At 38.0% G+C, this 14,733-nt stretch overlaps 1 protein-coding gene and 1 pseudogene across 1 annotated transcript in view; one reads left to right on the forward strand and one right to left on the reverse strand.

Moving 5' to 3' along the window:
* FANK1 (fibronectin type III and ankyrin repeat domains 1) overlaps positions 1-14,733 on the reverse strand; it is a 151,514-nt gene that overhangs the window by 56,552 nt on the left and 80,229 nt on the right. The window lies entirely within an intron of this gene.
* Positions 6,347-6,551, forward strand: LOC110567019 (guanine nucleotide-binding protein G(I)/G(S)/G(O) subunit gamma-10-like; annotated as a pseudogene).

The raw sequence follows: 14,733 nt of genomic DNA on the forward strand, positions 1-14,733 counted from the left end.
ATTCGCCAAGTTGGCCACCCAGTTTAAGATCAGATTAAACACAAAGGGCGGCAAGCAAACTACACTCAGAGATGTATACCCTCCAAGAAACAAAGAGGCTGGAGTGTCAGATTCAGAATATCCAAGAGCTATGTACAAAACTTTAAAGAAATAGAGGATTCTATTACAAATTGAATATTAAACAAAGAGCTAGAAATTAGCAGAAATATTTGAGAAAAAAGGCAAATGGAAATTCCTAAAATAAAAAACTGTTGAAATAAAGTAGGTGGGCTAAATGCAAATAAGGCAAAGATAAAAAAGATAATTACATATCTGAATAACTGATCCCATTTACCCAAAACAAATATGGAAAACACAAATAGACATTTTTTAAAAATCAGAATATCTTACAAATATTTAATCAGAGAACCAGAAAGGAACAATAAAAGGAACAAAAGAGAGGAAATATTTAAAGAAAAATATATCATAACTAATTAAAAATATAAATATGAATTCAAATTCCAGGAAGCAAAACATATCAAGATAAAAAGAAAAACATGACTAGACATATAAAAATGAAACAGTAGAACATCAAAGGCAATAATATGATCCCCAAAATGAGAGCAAACACACGTCACCTACAAAGGAATGTCAGAATGACAGCAGAATTCTCAATGATGACAATGCAGACCAGAAAGTTGTCCAGTAAGATCTACAGAGAGAAGAGAAAAGGAACTGTTCAGAGAACTATATATCAACTAAAATTCCCTCCGGGAACAACAATAAAATAAATGCATTCACCAATTTTTAAAATGAAGGCATTTTGCAAGTATTTGCAAAACATACCCGATAAAAGACTTGTATCCAAAATATACAAAGCATTCTTAAAACCCAGCAATAAGAAAAAAAGTCCCATTAAGAAATTAAGATCTGGGCCAGGCTTGGTGATTCATGTCTATAATCCCAGGATTTTGGGGGGTTGAGGTGGGCGGATCACAAGGTCAGGAGATTGAGACCATCCTGGCCAACATGGTAACACCCCACCTCTACAAAAATTAGCTGGGTGTAGTGGTGCATGCCTGTAATCCCAGCTACTTGGGAGGTGAGGCAGGAGAATCACTTGAACCTGGGAGGCAGAGGTTGCAGTGAGCCAAGATCGCACCACTGCACACTCCAGCCTGGTAACAGAGCAAGACTCCATCAAAAAAGAAAAAGAGAAATTAAGATCTGAATGAACACTTTACCAAAGATGTACAGGTGGCAAATAAGCATACTAAAAGATTCTCATCATCAAATGTCATTAGGGAATTGCAAATTAAAACATGATGCCACTATACACATATTATAACAGCTGTCATTCAAAAGCCTACCACCACCGAGGTCTAGCAAAGATGCAGAGCAACAGGAACTCTCATACACTGCTGTTGGGACTGCAAAATGGTACAGCCACTTTGGAAGTTTCTCACAAAGTTAACCATTGTCTTATCATAAGATTCAACTATCATGCACCTCGGTAATTGCCCAATTTATTTTAAAACTTGTACATGAATGTTTACAATGCCTTTATTTATAAATGCCAAACACTAGAAGCAATAGGTCCCTAGGTAAGTGAATGGAGAAACTGATATTTTTACAATGAAATGTTATTCGGTGATAAAATAAATGAGCTGTCAAGCCATGGAAAGTCATGGAGGAAATTTAAATGCATATTTCTAAGTGAAGAAGCTAGTCTGAAAAGGTACATCTGTCTTATCCCAACTATATGCCACTCTGGAATAGGTAAAACTATGGGAACAGTAAAAAATCAGTGATTATCAGGAACTGAAGAAGAGGGAAAAAGGGTGAATAGGGTTACAGATGGAGGATTTTATTCAGGCAGTAAAACTATTCTGGTTTTTTCTTGAGATGGAGTTTCGTTCTGTTGCCTAGGCTAGAGTGCAGTGGCATGATCTCAGCTCATTGCAACCTCTGCCTCCCGCATTCGAGCGATTCTCCTGCCTCAGCCTCCCAAGTAACTGGGATTACAGTATCCCACCACCACACCCAGCTAATTTTTGTATTTTTAGTAGAGATGGGGTTTCACCATGTTGGTCAGTCTGGTTTTGAACTCCTGACCTTGTGATCTACCTGCGTCAGCCTCCCAAAGTGCTGGGATTACAGTGTGAGCCCCTGCACCTAGCCATTATTCTTTACGATACTGGAATGGTGGCTATATGGCATTGCATTTGTGAAAGTCTATAGAACCTCACAGTACAAATAATGAAGTTTAGTCTTGCAAAGTTTAGAGAAGCATTTAGGAAGCTGGGGAATCCCAGGTTAGAATGCAGATGATGACAATATATTGATGATACAAGAAATATCAACATACATATATCTAACAAAATTGTGTACAATTTAGCTGTATTACAAATGGATGAAACAACCTTATTGAAAGGGTGAGGGGAAAGGGTTTTGTCCTAAATAACTCTGGCAATGAATGCAGTTTCTGAGACTAAAAGCAAAGGAAACTGAACATAAGCACTGTACTCTGGTTGACAACATATGTCTCACAGAGATACAGCTTAACAATTCTGAAATTGCTGTGCATGTATACTGGAAGTGAACAACGAAGTAAATTAGTGGCAGATGACGAAGTCCAGATTTCTCTGTCGGAGCAGGAGTTTACATATAAGCAAGGGAAGGAGGCTAGAATGATCCATGTGGTAATAAATTACAGTTAAAGACATCAGTTGAACTTCTAGTTTAGCTCATATAAACAAGTATTTACAGGTATATGTGTATAAACAGGTAAGTAATACTAATACATTTCCCAGAACTCCTTTGAGAAATAGCCGATTCCAGACTGAGGGCAGGAAATTATACAAAATGAGTCTAGAGCATCTTAATGTGCCAAAATGTAAGTTAATTTTTTAAAAAAAGGCCATCCCACTATATAAGGGGTATGCCAAAGAGACACAGGAGAAACTGGAGAAACTGAGAAAACTTCCAATGACCAAAACTGGAACATCTGAATAACAAATTAAACAGCATTGGATATAACTGAAGGTATAAAAAATAGTCCTCAGTCCATATTGATATAATAAATGAATAAACACAGGAGAAGAGGCAAAACTATGCAAATAACTCATGTAGATAATCTACCCTCAAGGAACTGCAACGTAACTCTTCACTCCCTAAGTGTGGTTGCATATAGAGACTTCCAGAAAGTACACTATGGAAAGAGAGGAAAGCGCCACTTTGCAATGGAGAAAACTGACAAGCACAACCTCAGCCAGATGATTAAAAAATCAACAGCAGGGCCAGGCATGGTGGTTCATGCCGGAGGCCAAGGTGGATAGATCACCTGAGATCAGGAGTTTGAGACCAGCCTGGCCAATATGGTCTCAATCTCCTGACCCTGTAAAAGTACAAAAATTAGCCAGTGTGGTGGTGGGTGCCTGTAGTCCCAGCTACTCAGGAGGCTGAGGCTAAAAAATCGCTTGAACCCCAGAGGTGGAGGTTCCAGTGAGCCGAGATCGTGCCATTGCACTCCAGCCTGGGCAATACAGCAAGACTCTGTCTCAAATAAAAAAAAAATCAACAGAAGTTATGGGGATAGTATATGTTCTTGATTTGAGGTAATGAAAATCACATTTTTACCTCTGTGATTTTCCTCCCAAAAAAATCTATAAAATCCTTCCATGAGAAAAAAACTGAAAAATTCCAATTGAGAGACGTTTGCAAAATACCTGAGGAGCACTTCTCAAACTTGTAAAGGTCATCAAAAACAAGAAGAGTCTGAGAAACTGACAGCCAAGGGGAACTTCAGGAGACATGACAACTAGATATGTGGTATTCTGGATTAGATCATGAAAAAAAAGAGGACATTAGATAAAAACTAAGAAAATCTGAATGAAATATGGACTTTGGCCAATAATAATGTATTAACATTGATTTGTTATTTGTAAGAAATGCACCATATTCATGCAAAATGTTAATAGGGGAAAATGGGTGCAGGTTATGTGGGAACTCTAAGAAATATATGTGTACTTTAAAAATCTAAAAATATTATAAAAAATAAACTTAAAAATCACCAATAGGCAAGGAAATATGACCAACAGAAAGAAAAAAAATCAAGAGAAGTGAACCCAGAAATGACATCTATGATAAAATCAGTTAACAAATGTATCATCCTACTGTAAGTATGCTGTCTTCAAGAAGATAAACATGAGCATAAGGAAAGAAAATAATTTAAAAATACTTACAACTGTTAGAAATTTTAAAATACAATACAAAATTGAAAAATGGAATTAACAGGTTATACTTGGCAGAAAAATATATCAATAAATGAAAAGCAATAGCAATTTTAAAAACTGGCAAAATGAAGGACACCGAAAAAATGACTGAGAATAAATTAAGAGCACCAGTGACCTAAAGGACATATCAAGCAGTCTAACATACGTGTAACTGTAGTCCAAGGAAGAGAAGAGAAACAAGAGACAAAATGATTTGAAATAATGGTCAAAATTTCCCAAATTTGATGAAAAGCATAAACCCACAAATCTAAGAACTTCAACAACTCCAAGCAGAATAAACTTAAGAAAACGATGCCAAGCAGCATTCTAATTGTTAGAATTCAGTGGAAAATCTTAGAAGCAGCCATGGTGGGTTACAAGGGGGTCTACAGAAAAACAAAGACAGCAGACTTCTCTTAGAAGCACGTAAGCTGATAGTAGAGATGACTTTAAAGTATTCAGATCGTTTTTGAGATGTTTGAGCTCCTTGTGTATTCTGGATATTAATCCCATCAGATGAATAGCTTGCAAATATTTTCTCCCATTCTATAGGTTGCCTTTTCACTTGATCATTTCCTTTGCTGTGCAGAGCTTTTTCGTTTGATGTAATCTCATTTATTTTTGCTTTTGTTGCCTGTGCTTTTCTTTTTTAGAGACAAGTTCTTGCTCTGTCACCCAGACTAGAGCACAATAGTTCGATTGTAGTTCACCGCAGCCTTGAATTGATGGACTCAAGTGATCCACCTGCCTCAGCTTCCTGAGTAGCTAGAACTACAGGTACATACCATCACATCTGGCTAATTTTTATTTTTTGTAGAGACAAGGTTTCACTATATTGCCTAGACTGATCTTAAACTCCTAAGCTCAAGTGATTTGTTGATGGCTTTTGAGGGCATATTCATAAAATATTTTCCCAGACCAACGTCCTGAAGGGTTTCCCCTGTGTTTTCTTGTAGTATGTTATCAGATCTTACACATTTAGGTCTTTGATCCCATGAGTCTATTTTCATCCTTCTGCATATGGATATCTAATTTTCCCAGCATCATTTATTAAAGAGATAATCCTTTTCCCCGTGAGTATTCCTGTTGCGTTTGTCAAAAATCAGTTGGTGGCTGGGCATGGCCACTCATACCTGTAATCCCAGTACTTTGGGTAGGCTGATGCAGGAGAATCATTTGAGCCCAGGGATTCAAGATCAGCCTAGGCAACATAGTGAGACTGTCTCCACAGAAAAATTTTTAAAGTTAGATGGGGGCCAGGCCAGGCCCAGTGGCTCACGCCTGTGATCCAGAACTTTAGGAGGCCAAGGCAGGTGGATCATGAGGTCAGGAGATCGAGACCATCCTGGCCAACATAGTGAAACCCCGTCTCTACTATAAATACAAAAATGAGCTGGGCATGGTGGCACATACCTATAATCCCAGCTATACGAGAGGCTGAGACAGGAGAATCGCTTAAATTAGAGAGCTGGAGGCTGCAGTGAGCCAAGATCACGCCACTGCACTCCAGCTTGGGGACAGGGCGAGACTGTCTCAAAAAAAAAAAAAAAAAATTGTTAGCTGAACATGGTAGCTTGTACTTGTAGTCCTAGCTACTCAGGAGGCTGAAGTAGGAGGTTTTCTTAAGCCCAGGAGGTCAAGGCTACAGTGAGCCATGATCAAGCCATTGCACTCCAGCCTAGGAGATGGAGTGAGACCCTGCCTCAAAACTTAAAAAAATTTTAAAAAGCAGTTGGCTGTAGATGTATGGATTAATTTCTGGGTTCTCTATTCTGTTCCATTAGTCTATATGTCTGTTTTTATGCCAGTACCATGCTGTTTTGGTTACTACTGCTTTGTAGCATATTTTGAAGTCTCACAGTGTATGCCTCCAGCTTTCTTTTTACTCAGGATTGCTTTGGTTATTTGGGGTCTTTTGCAGTTCAATATAAATTTTTTTTTCTATTTCTATGATGAATATCATTGGTATTTTGATAAAGATTGCATTGAATCTATAGATTGCTTTGGATGGTACGGTCATTTGGCAGTGCCCACACTCAGGGCCTGGCAGCGCTGCCCCACATAGCGTGCCCTTGGAGCACAGTGCTGCTGCCATGTCTTCCAGGGCCAGTGTGAGTGCCCTGCAGTGTCTGTTGGAGCAGCTCAAGCTGCAGGTCAGTGTGGTGAGAATCAAGATCTCTCAGGCAGCTGCAGAGCTGCAACAGTATTGCATCAGAATGCCTGAAGGGTGCCCTGCTGGTCAGCGTTCCAGCTGAAAGTAACCCCCTCCTGGAGCCCAGATCTTGTGCTTTCATCTGAAGACTCTAGGAAAGAAATCTGTAGAGGAATGCCCTCAAGCACAAAGTGATAAATGACTGCTTCCAAGTCTAAAGAGAATGCTTTTCCCAAGTCAAGTGACATTTAGTTATTTCAGACCTTTCCTGTGGCCTGGTCCTATATCCAAAATTCTAAAGAAATTGGTGAGTTTCTACTGAACTAAGGAATATAGCTCTGAATAGTCTTTTTAATAAATGAAGTGCTTTATATGTAAAACAAACAAAAACCTTACCAGCAGATATGCCAAAATGTATCTCTTTCCTAAGTGAATTACTGATGTTTCTATACCTGGAATATCGTTTATGTTTTATTTACTGGATGTTTACATTTTAGGGAAAAAAACATTTTATTTAGAAACTGAATATTTGCTATTTCTTGTTCCTGACAAATATTTTTATACCAAATTCTATAAAGTTTGTTCTATTCATGAATTTACAATTTCTAAATGAAGACAAGAAACTACAAATTGCTGGGGAAAAGAGTAGGCTTCACTAACTGATGTTTTGATTTTTCTGAATGAGACGGTTGTTTCACTTTTTAACAACTAACATGGGAGCTGTTTCTTAGCAAACTTGTTTGGAAAGATTAATGTTATGTTGAGCATCAGGCTGCCCCATCCTATATAGGGACGAAGCAGATTCAGTCTTCATATTAAGTTCCTCTGCTTTGTAGTTGTGGTTGTACCTGAAGAAATACATTATTTCTTATCTTTTTGTTTTTTGAGACAGTATCGCTCTGTCACCCATGCTGGACTGCAGTGGCATGATGTCAGTTCACTGTAACCTCAGCCTCCCAGGTTCAAGCAATTCCCCTGCCTCAGCCTCCCAAGTAACTGATATGTGATTACAGGTGCATGCCAACACACCCAGGTAATTTTTTTTTTTTCTGTATTTTTAGAGGCAGGATTTTACCATGTTGGCCAGACAGGTCTTGAAATCCTGACCTCAAGCAATCCGCCCACCTTGGCCTCCCAAAGTGCTGGGATTACAGGCATGAGCTACGATGCCCGGCCCACTTCATATCTTAAGAAATGTTTAAATATGACTTGCAGAATATTGTAAACAGTTAAAAACAAAAGAATGTACAAATACTACAATCTAAAAGAATTCTTAATGGCACAAGTGTTTTATTTTGATGCTGTGCCTTTGATTTGATTTGGGACACTTTTAGAAGACTATTTTGTGTTTGCAATAATCTTTGAAGAGCTTGGAAATAAAATTTCTGCTTAATTCAAAAAAAAATAAATAAATCCTTCTGATCCATGAGCATGAGATGTCTTTCCATTTGCTAGTATTCTCAAACTATCCAGTTTAATTATGGGCCAATGATCTACACAGACACTTCTCAAAAGAAGACACACAAATGGCAAACAAATATACTTTTTAAATGTTCAACATTACTAATTATAAGGGAAATTGAACTTAAAATTACAATGAGGTATTATCTCACTGCAGGTAGGATGGTTATTAACAAAAAGACAAAATAACAAATGCTACTGAGGATGCAGAGAAAAAGGAACTCATACACTCTTGGTGGGATGTAAAGTAGTACAGCCACTATGAAAAACAGTATGGAGGTTCCTCCAAAAACCACAAACAAGCTGGACATGGTGGCTCATGCCTACAATCCCAGCACTTTGGGAAGCCAAGGCTGGCAGATCACTTGAGGCCAGGAGTTCGAGACTAGCCTAGCCAACATGGTAAAACTCCCAAAGACATGCCTGCTTCCTCTTTCACCATGATTGTAAGTTTCCTGAGGACTCCCTAGCAATGCAGAACTGTGATTCAATTAAGCTTCTTTTTAAATTACCCAGTCTCAGGCAGTTCTTTATAGCAGTGTGAAAACAGACTAATACAGAATCTAAAAAAATGCTAATCACATGGAAGTAAAAAGGAGAACAGAGGATACCACAGGCTGGGAAGGGTAAAGGGAAGGGAGCGGAGAGATAGGAAGAGGTTTGTTTTTTTTTTTCATTTTGTTGTTTTTTTTTTTATTGCACTTTAGGTTCTGGGGTGCATGTGCAGATCATGCAGGATTGTTGCATAGGTACATACATGGCAATGTGGTTTGCTGCCTCCATCCCCATTACCTATATCTGACATTTCTCCCCATGTTATCCCTCTGCAACTCCCTACCCACCACTGAGCCACCCCTAGTCCCCCCGCAAGAGACCCCAATGTGTGATGCTCCCCTCCCTGTGTCCTTGTGTTCTCATTGTTCAACACCTGCCTATGAGTGAGAACATGTGGTGTTTCATTTTCTGTTCTTGTGTCAGTTTGCCGAGAATGATGGTTTCCAGATTCATCCATGTCCCTACAAAAAACATGAACTCCTCGTTTTTTTATGGCTGCATAATATTCCACATTGTTTACATGCCACGTTTTCCTTCTCCAGTCTATCATCGATGGGCATTTGGGTTGGGTCCAGGTATTGGCTATTGTAAACAGTGCCACAATGAACATACGTGTGCATGTGTCTTTATAATAGGATGATTTATAATCCTTTGGATATATACCCAGTAATAGGATCGCTGGGTCAAATGGTATTTCTATTTCTAGATCCTTGAGGAATTGCCACATTGTCTTCCACAATGGTTGAACTAATTTACACTCCCACCAACAGTGTAAAAGTGTTTGTATTTCTCCTTATCTTCTCCAGCATCTGTTGTCTCCAAATTTTTTAATGATCGCCATTCTAACTGGCATGAGATGGTATCTCAATGTGGTTTTGATTTGGATTTCTCTAATGACCAGTGATAATAAGCATTTTTTCATGTTTGCTGGCCTCATATGTGTCTTCTTTTGAAAAGTGCCTGTTTGTGTCCTTTGCCCACTTTTGAATGGGTTTTCTTCTTGTAAACCTGTTTTAGTTCGTTGTAGATTCTGGATATTAGCCCTTTGTCTGATGGATAGACTGCAAAAATTTTTTCCCATTTTGTTGGTTGCCAGTTAACTCTAATGATGTTTCTTTTGCTGTGCAGAAGCTCTGGAGTTTAATTAGATCCCATTTGTCTATTTTGGCTTTTGTTGCCTATGCTTTTGGTGTTTTAGTCATGAAGTCCTTGCATATGCCTATGTCCTGGATGGTTTTGCCTAGGTTTTCTTCTAGAGCTTTTATGGTGTTAGGTCTTATGTTCTAGTCTTTAATCCATCTGAAGTTAATTTTAGTGTAAGGTGTCAGGAACGGGTCCAGTTTCTACTTTCTGCACATAACTAGCCAGTTTTCCCAACCCCATTTATTAAACAGGGAATCCCTTCTCCATTGCTTGTTTTCATCAAGCTTGTCAAAGATCAGATGGTTGTAGATGTGTGGCATTGCCTCCGAGGCCTCTATTCTGTTCCATCGATCTATGTCTCTGTTTTAGTACCAGTACCATGCTGTTTTGATTACTGTAGCCTTGTAATATAGTTTGAAGTCAGGTAGCATTATGCCTCCAGCTTTGTTTTTGCATAGGACTGTCTTGGCTATGCAGATGCTCTTTTAGTTCCATATGAAGTTTAAGGTGGTTTTTTCTACCAGTTCTGTGAAGAGGGTCATAGGTAGCTTGATGGGGATAGCATTGAATGTATAAATTACTTTGGGCAGTATGGCAATTTTCACAATATTGATTCTTCCTAACCAGGAGCATATAATATTTTTCCATCTGTTTGTGTCCTCTCTTATTTCCTTGAGCAGTGGTTTGTAGTTCTCCTTGAAGAGGTCATTTACATCCGTTGTTAGTTGCATTCCTAGGTATTTTATTTTCTTTGTAGCAATTGTGAATGGGAGTTCCCTCTTGATTTGGCTCTCTGTTAGTCTGTTATTGATGTATAGGAATGCTTGTGATTTCTGCACATTGATTTTGTATCCTGAGATTTTGCTGAAATTGTTTATCAGTTTCAGGAGATTTTGGGCTGAGACAACGGGGTCTTCTAAATATACAATCATGTCATCTGCAAATAAAGACAGTTTGACTTCCTCCTTTGCTAATTGAATATCCTTTATTTCTTTTTCTTGCCTGATTGCTCTGGCTAGACCTTCCAATACTATATTGAATAGGAGTGGTGAGAGAGGGTATCCTTGTCTAGGGCCAGATGTCAAAGGGAATGCTTCCAGTTTTTGCCCATTCAGTATGATATTGGCTGTGAGTTTGTCATAAATAGCTTTTATTATTTTGAGATACATTCCATCAATACCTAGTTTATTGAGTTTTTAGCATAAAGGGCTGTTGAATTTTGTCAAAGGCCTTCTCTGCATCTACTGAGATAATCATATGGTTTTTGTCTTTGGTTCTATTTATATGGTGGATTATGTTTATAGACTTGCATATGTTGAACCAGCCTTGCAACCCAGGGATGAAGCCGACTTGATCATGATGGATAAGTTTTTTGACGTGCTGTTGCAATCGGTTTGCCAGTATTTTATGGAAAATTTTTGCATCTATGTTCATCATGGATACTGGCCTGAAGTTTTCTTTTCTTGTTGAGTCTCTGCCGGGTATTGGTATCAGGATGATGTTGGTCTCATAAAATGATTTGGGAAGTATTCCCTCTTTTTGGATTATTTGGATTAGTTTCAGAAGGAGTGGTACCAGTTCTTCTTTCTATGTCTGGTAGAATTCAGCTGTGAACCCATCTGGACCTGGACTTTTTTTGGTTGGTAGGCTATTAATTGCTTCAACTTCAGCCCTTGTTATTGGTCTATTCAGGGTTTTGACTTCTTTCTGGTTTAGTTTTGGGAGGGTGCAAGTGTCCAGGAACTGATCAATTTCTTCCAGGTATACTGGTTTCTGTGTGTAGAGTTGTTTGTAGTAATCTCTGATGGTAGTTTGTATTTCTGTGGAATCTGTGCTGATATCCCCTTTACCGTTTTTTATTGCATCTATTTGATTCTTCTTCTTTTATTAATCTGGCTAGTGGTCTATTTTGTTGATCTCTTCAAAAAACCAGCTCCTGGATTTATTGATTTTTTGAAGGTTTTTTTGTGTCTCTATCTCCTTCAGTTCTGCTCTGACCTTAGTTATTTCTTGTCTTCTGCTAGCTTCTGAGTTTTTTGGATATTGCTCCTCTAGCTCTTTCAATTTTGATGATAGGGTGTCAATTTTAGATCTTTCCTTGCTTCTCATGTGGGCACTTACTGCTACAAATTTTCCTCTAGACACTGCTTTAAATGTGTCCCAGAGATTCTGGTACGTTGTGTCTTTGTTCTCGTTGGTTTCAAAGAACATCTTTATTTCTACCTTCATTTCATTATTTGTCCAGTCGACATTCAGGAGGCAGTTGTTCATTTTCCATGAAGTTGTACGGTTCTGAGTTAGTTTCTTAATCCTGAGTTCTAATTTGATTGCACTGTGGCCTGAGAGACTGTTGTGATTTCTGTTCTTTTGCATTTGCTGAGAAGTGATTTACTTCCAATTATGTGGTCAATTTTAGAGTAGATGTGATGTGGTGCTGAGAAGAATGCATATTCTGTGGATTTGGGATGGAGAGTTCTGTAATTGTCAATTAGGTCTGCTTGGTCCAGACCTGAGTTCAAGTCCTGGATATCCTTGTTAATTTTCTGTCTCGTCAATCTGTCTAATATTGACAGTGGAGTGTTAAAGTCTCTCACTATTATTGTGTGGGAGTCTAAGTCTCTTTGTAGGTTGTTAAGAACTTGCTTTATGTATCTGGGTGCTCCTCTATTGGGTATGTATATATTTAGAAACATTAGCTCTTCTTGTTGCACTGATCCTTTTAACATTATGTAATGCACTTCTTTGTCTCTTTTGATCTTTGTTGGTTTAAAATTTATTTTATCAGAGACTAGGATTGCAACTCCTTTTTTTTACTCTCCATTTGCTTGGTAAATCTTTCTCCATCCCTTCATTTTGAGCCTTTGTGTATCCTTACACATGAGATGGGTTTCCTGGATACAGCACACCAATGGGTTTTGACTTTTTATCCAATTTGTCAGTCTGTGTCTTTTGATTGGGGCATTTAGCCCATTTACATTTAAGGTTAATATTGTTATGTGTGAATTTGATCCTGCCATTTTGATGCTAGCTGTTGTTTTGCCCATTAGTTGACGCAGTTTCTTCATTGTGTCTATGCTCTTTACCATTTGGTACGTTTTTGAAATGGCTGGTACTGGTTGTTCCTTTCTATGTTTAGTGCTTCTTTTAGTAGCTCTTGTAAGGCAGGCCTGGTGGTGAGGTAATCTCTCAGCAATTGCTTGTTCGTAAAGGATTTTATTTCTCCTTTGCTTATGAAGCTTAGTTTGGCTGTATATGAAATTCTAGGTTGAAAGTTTTTTCCTTTAAGGATGTTGAATATTGGACTCCACTCTCTTCTGGCTTGTAGGGTTTCTGCTGAGAGATCCACTATGAGTCTGATGGGCTTCCCTTTGTGGGTAACCTGACCTTTCTCTCTGGCTGCCATTAGTATTTTTTCCTTCATTTCAACCCTGGTGAATCTGATGATTATGTGCCTTGGGCTTGCTCTTCTTGAGGAGTATCTTTGTGGTGTTCTCCATATTTCCTGGACTTGAATATTGGCCTGCTTTGCTAGGTTGGAGAAGTTCTCCTGGATAAAATCCTGAAGAGTGTTTTCCAGCTTGGATTCATTCTCTCCGTCACATTCAGGTACACCTATCAAATGTAGATTATATATGTATAATTATTATTATACATAATCCCATATTTTTTGAAGGCTTTGTTCATTTCTTTTCACTCTTTTTTCTCTAATCTTGCCTTCTCATTTTATTTCATTTAGTTGATCTTCAATCTCTGATATCCTTTCTTCTGCTTGGTCAATTTGGCTATAGAAACTTGTATATGCTTTGCAAAGTTCTCATGCTGTGTTTCTCAGCTCTATCAAGTTGTTTATATTATTCTCTGTTAATTCTAGTTAGCGTCTCATCTAACCTTTTTTCTAGGTTCTTAGTTTCTTTGCATTGGGTTAGCACATGTTCTTTGAGCTCTGAGAAGTTCGTTATTATCCACCTTCTGAAGCCTGTTTATGTCAATTCATCAGATTCATTCTCCATCCATCTTTGATCCCTAGCTGATGAGGAGTTGTGATCCCTTGGAGGAGGAGAGGCATTCTGGTTTTGGGTGTCTTCATCCTTTTTGTGCTGGTTTCTTCCCATCTTTGTGGATTTATCTACCTGTGGTCTTTGTAGTTGGTGACTTTCGGATGGGGTCTCTGAGTGGGCGTCCTTTTTGTTAATGATGAAGTTATTTCTTTCTGGTTTTTAGTTGTCCTTCTAACAGTCAGGCCCCTCTGCTGTAGGACTACTGGAGGTCCGCTCTAGATCCTGCTTGCCTGGGGATCACCTGCGGTGACCTCTGCATTCTTGTTGGGAACTGCACTCCAGAGTTGTTCCTATTCAGTCATTTTGGATCCGGAAGAGGTTTGTTAAAGGATACAAAATTACAGCTAGATAGGAGGAGTTCATTCTAGAGTTCTACAGTATTATAGAATGACTATAGTTAAAACAGTAATATGTAATTTCAAATAGCTAGAAAGAGGATATTTAATGTCCACCCCCCAAAAAATAAAGAATGTTCAGGATGATATGCTAATTACCCTGATCTGATCACAAAACATTATATGCACCAAAACATCACTATATACCCCATAAATATGTACCAAAAAAAGTCAATTAAAACTTTCAAAGAAACCAATTTTTAAAATACTTTTTAAAAAAGTACTCAAAAGGAAAGTGTGTCAAACTAGTGAGTCCCCTCATGGTCACCATAATTGCTAAATAAACACACTCACAAGTTACCACAAAATTATCTAACTCTTATAACAAACTAGAATTTCCAATTATTTTAAATTGTATAATTTTAAAATTACTTTATACTATTAAAAACATATACAATACATATATTACATTTTATGTACCTGCTCTATATTTTCTGTAAAACCAAAGAGCCTTTGGTCAAAAGTTAAAAATTCCAACTTGATCTGAAGTGGAAAAGCAATAAAGACAAAAATTATTCATGCTCATACATAATAAATCTGCCTGCTCCTTCCCATTTTCTATACCAATATAACTTGCATTATATTGGGAGGCTTAATATTAGAGCTTGCAGGCAAGGGATATCTCCAATAAATCATTTTCTGTACAGTCTTTAAGAGAGCCTTTGATTTTTTTGCTTTTCCAAAGAGAAGTGTTCAATAAACATCACTCTGAATCT

The sequence above is a fragment of the Aotus nancymaae genome, unplaced genomic scaffold (assembly GCF_030222135.1).
Source record: "Aotus nancymaae isolate 86718 unplaced genomic scaffold, 86718_ANA_hifiasm-v0.15.2.pri h1tg000010l, whole genome shotgun sequence".
Lineage (NCBI taxonomy): Eukaryota > Metazoa > Chordata > Mammalia > Primates > Aotidae > Aotus > Aotus nancymaae.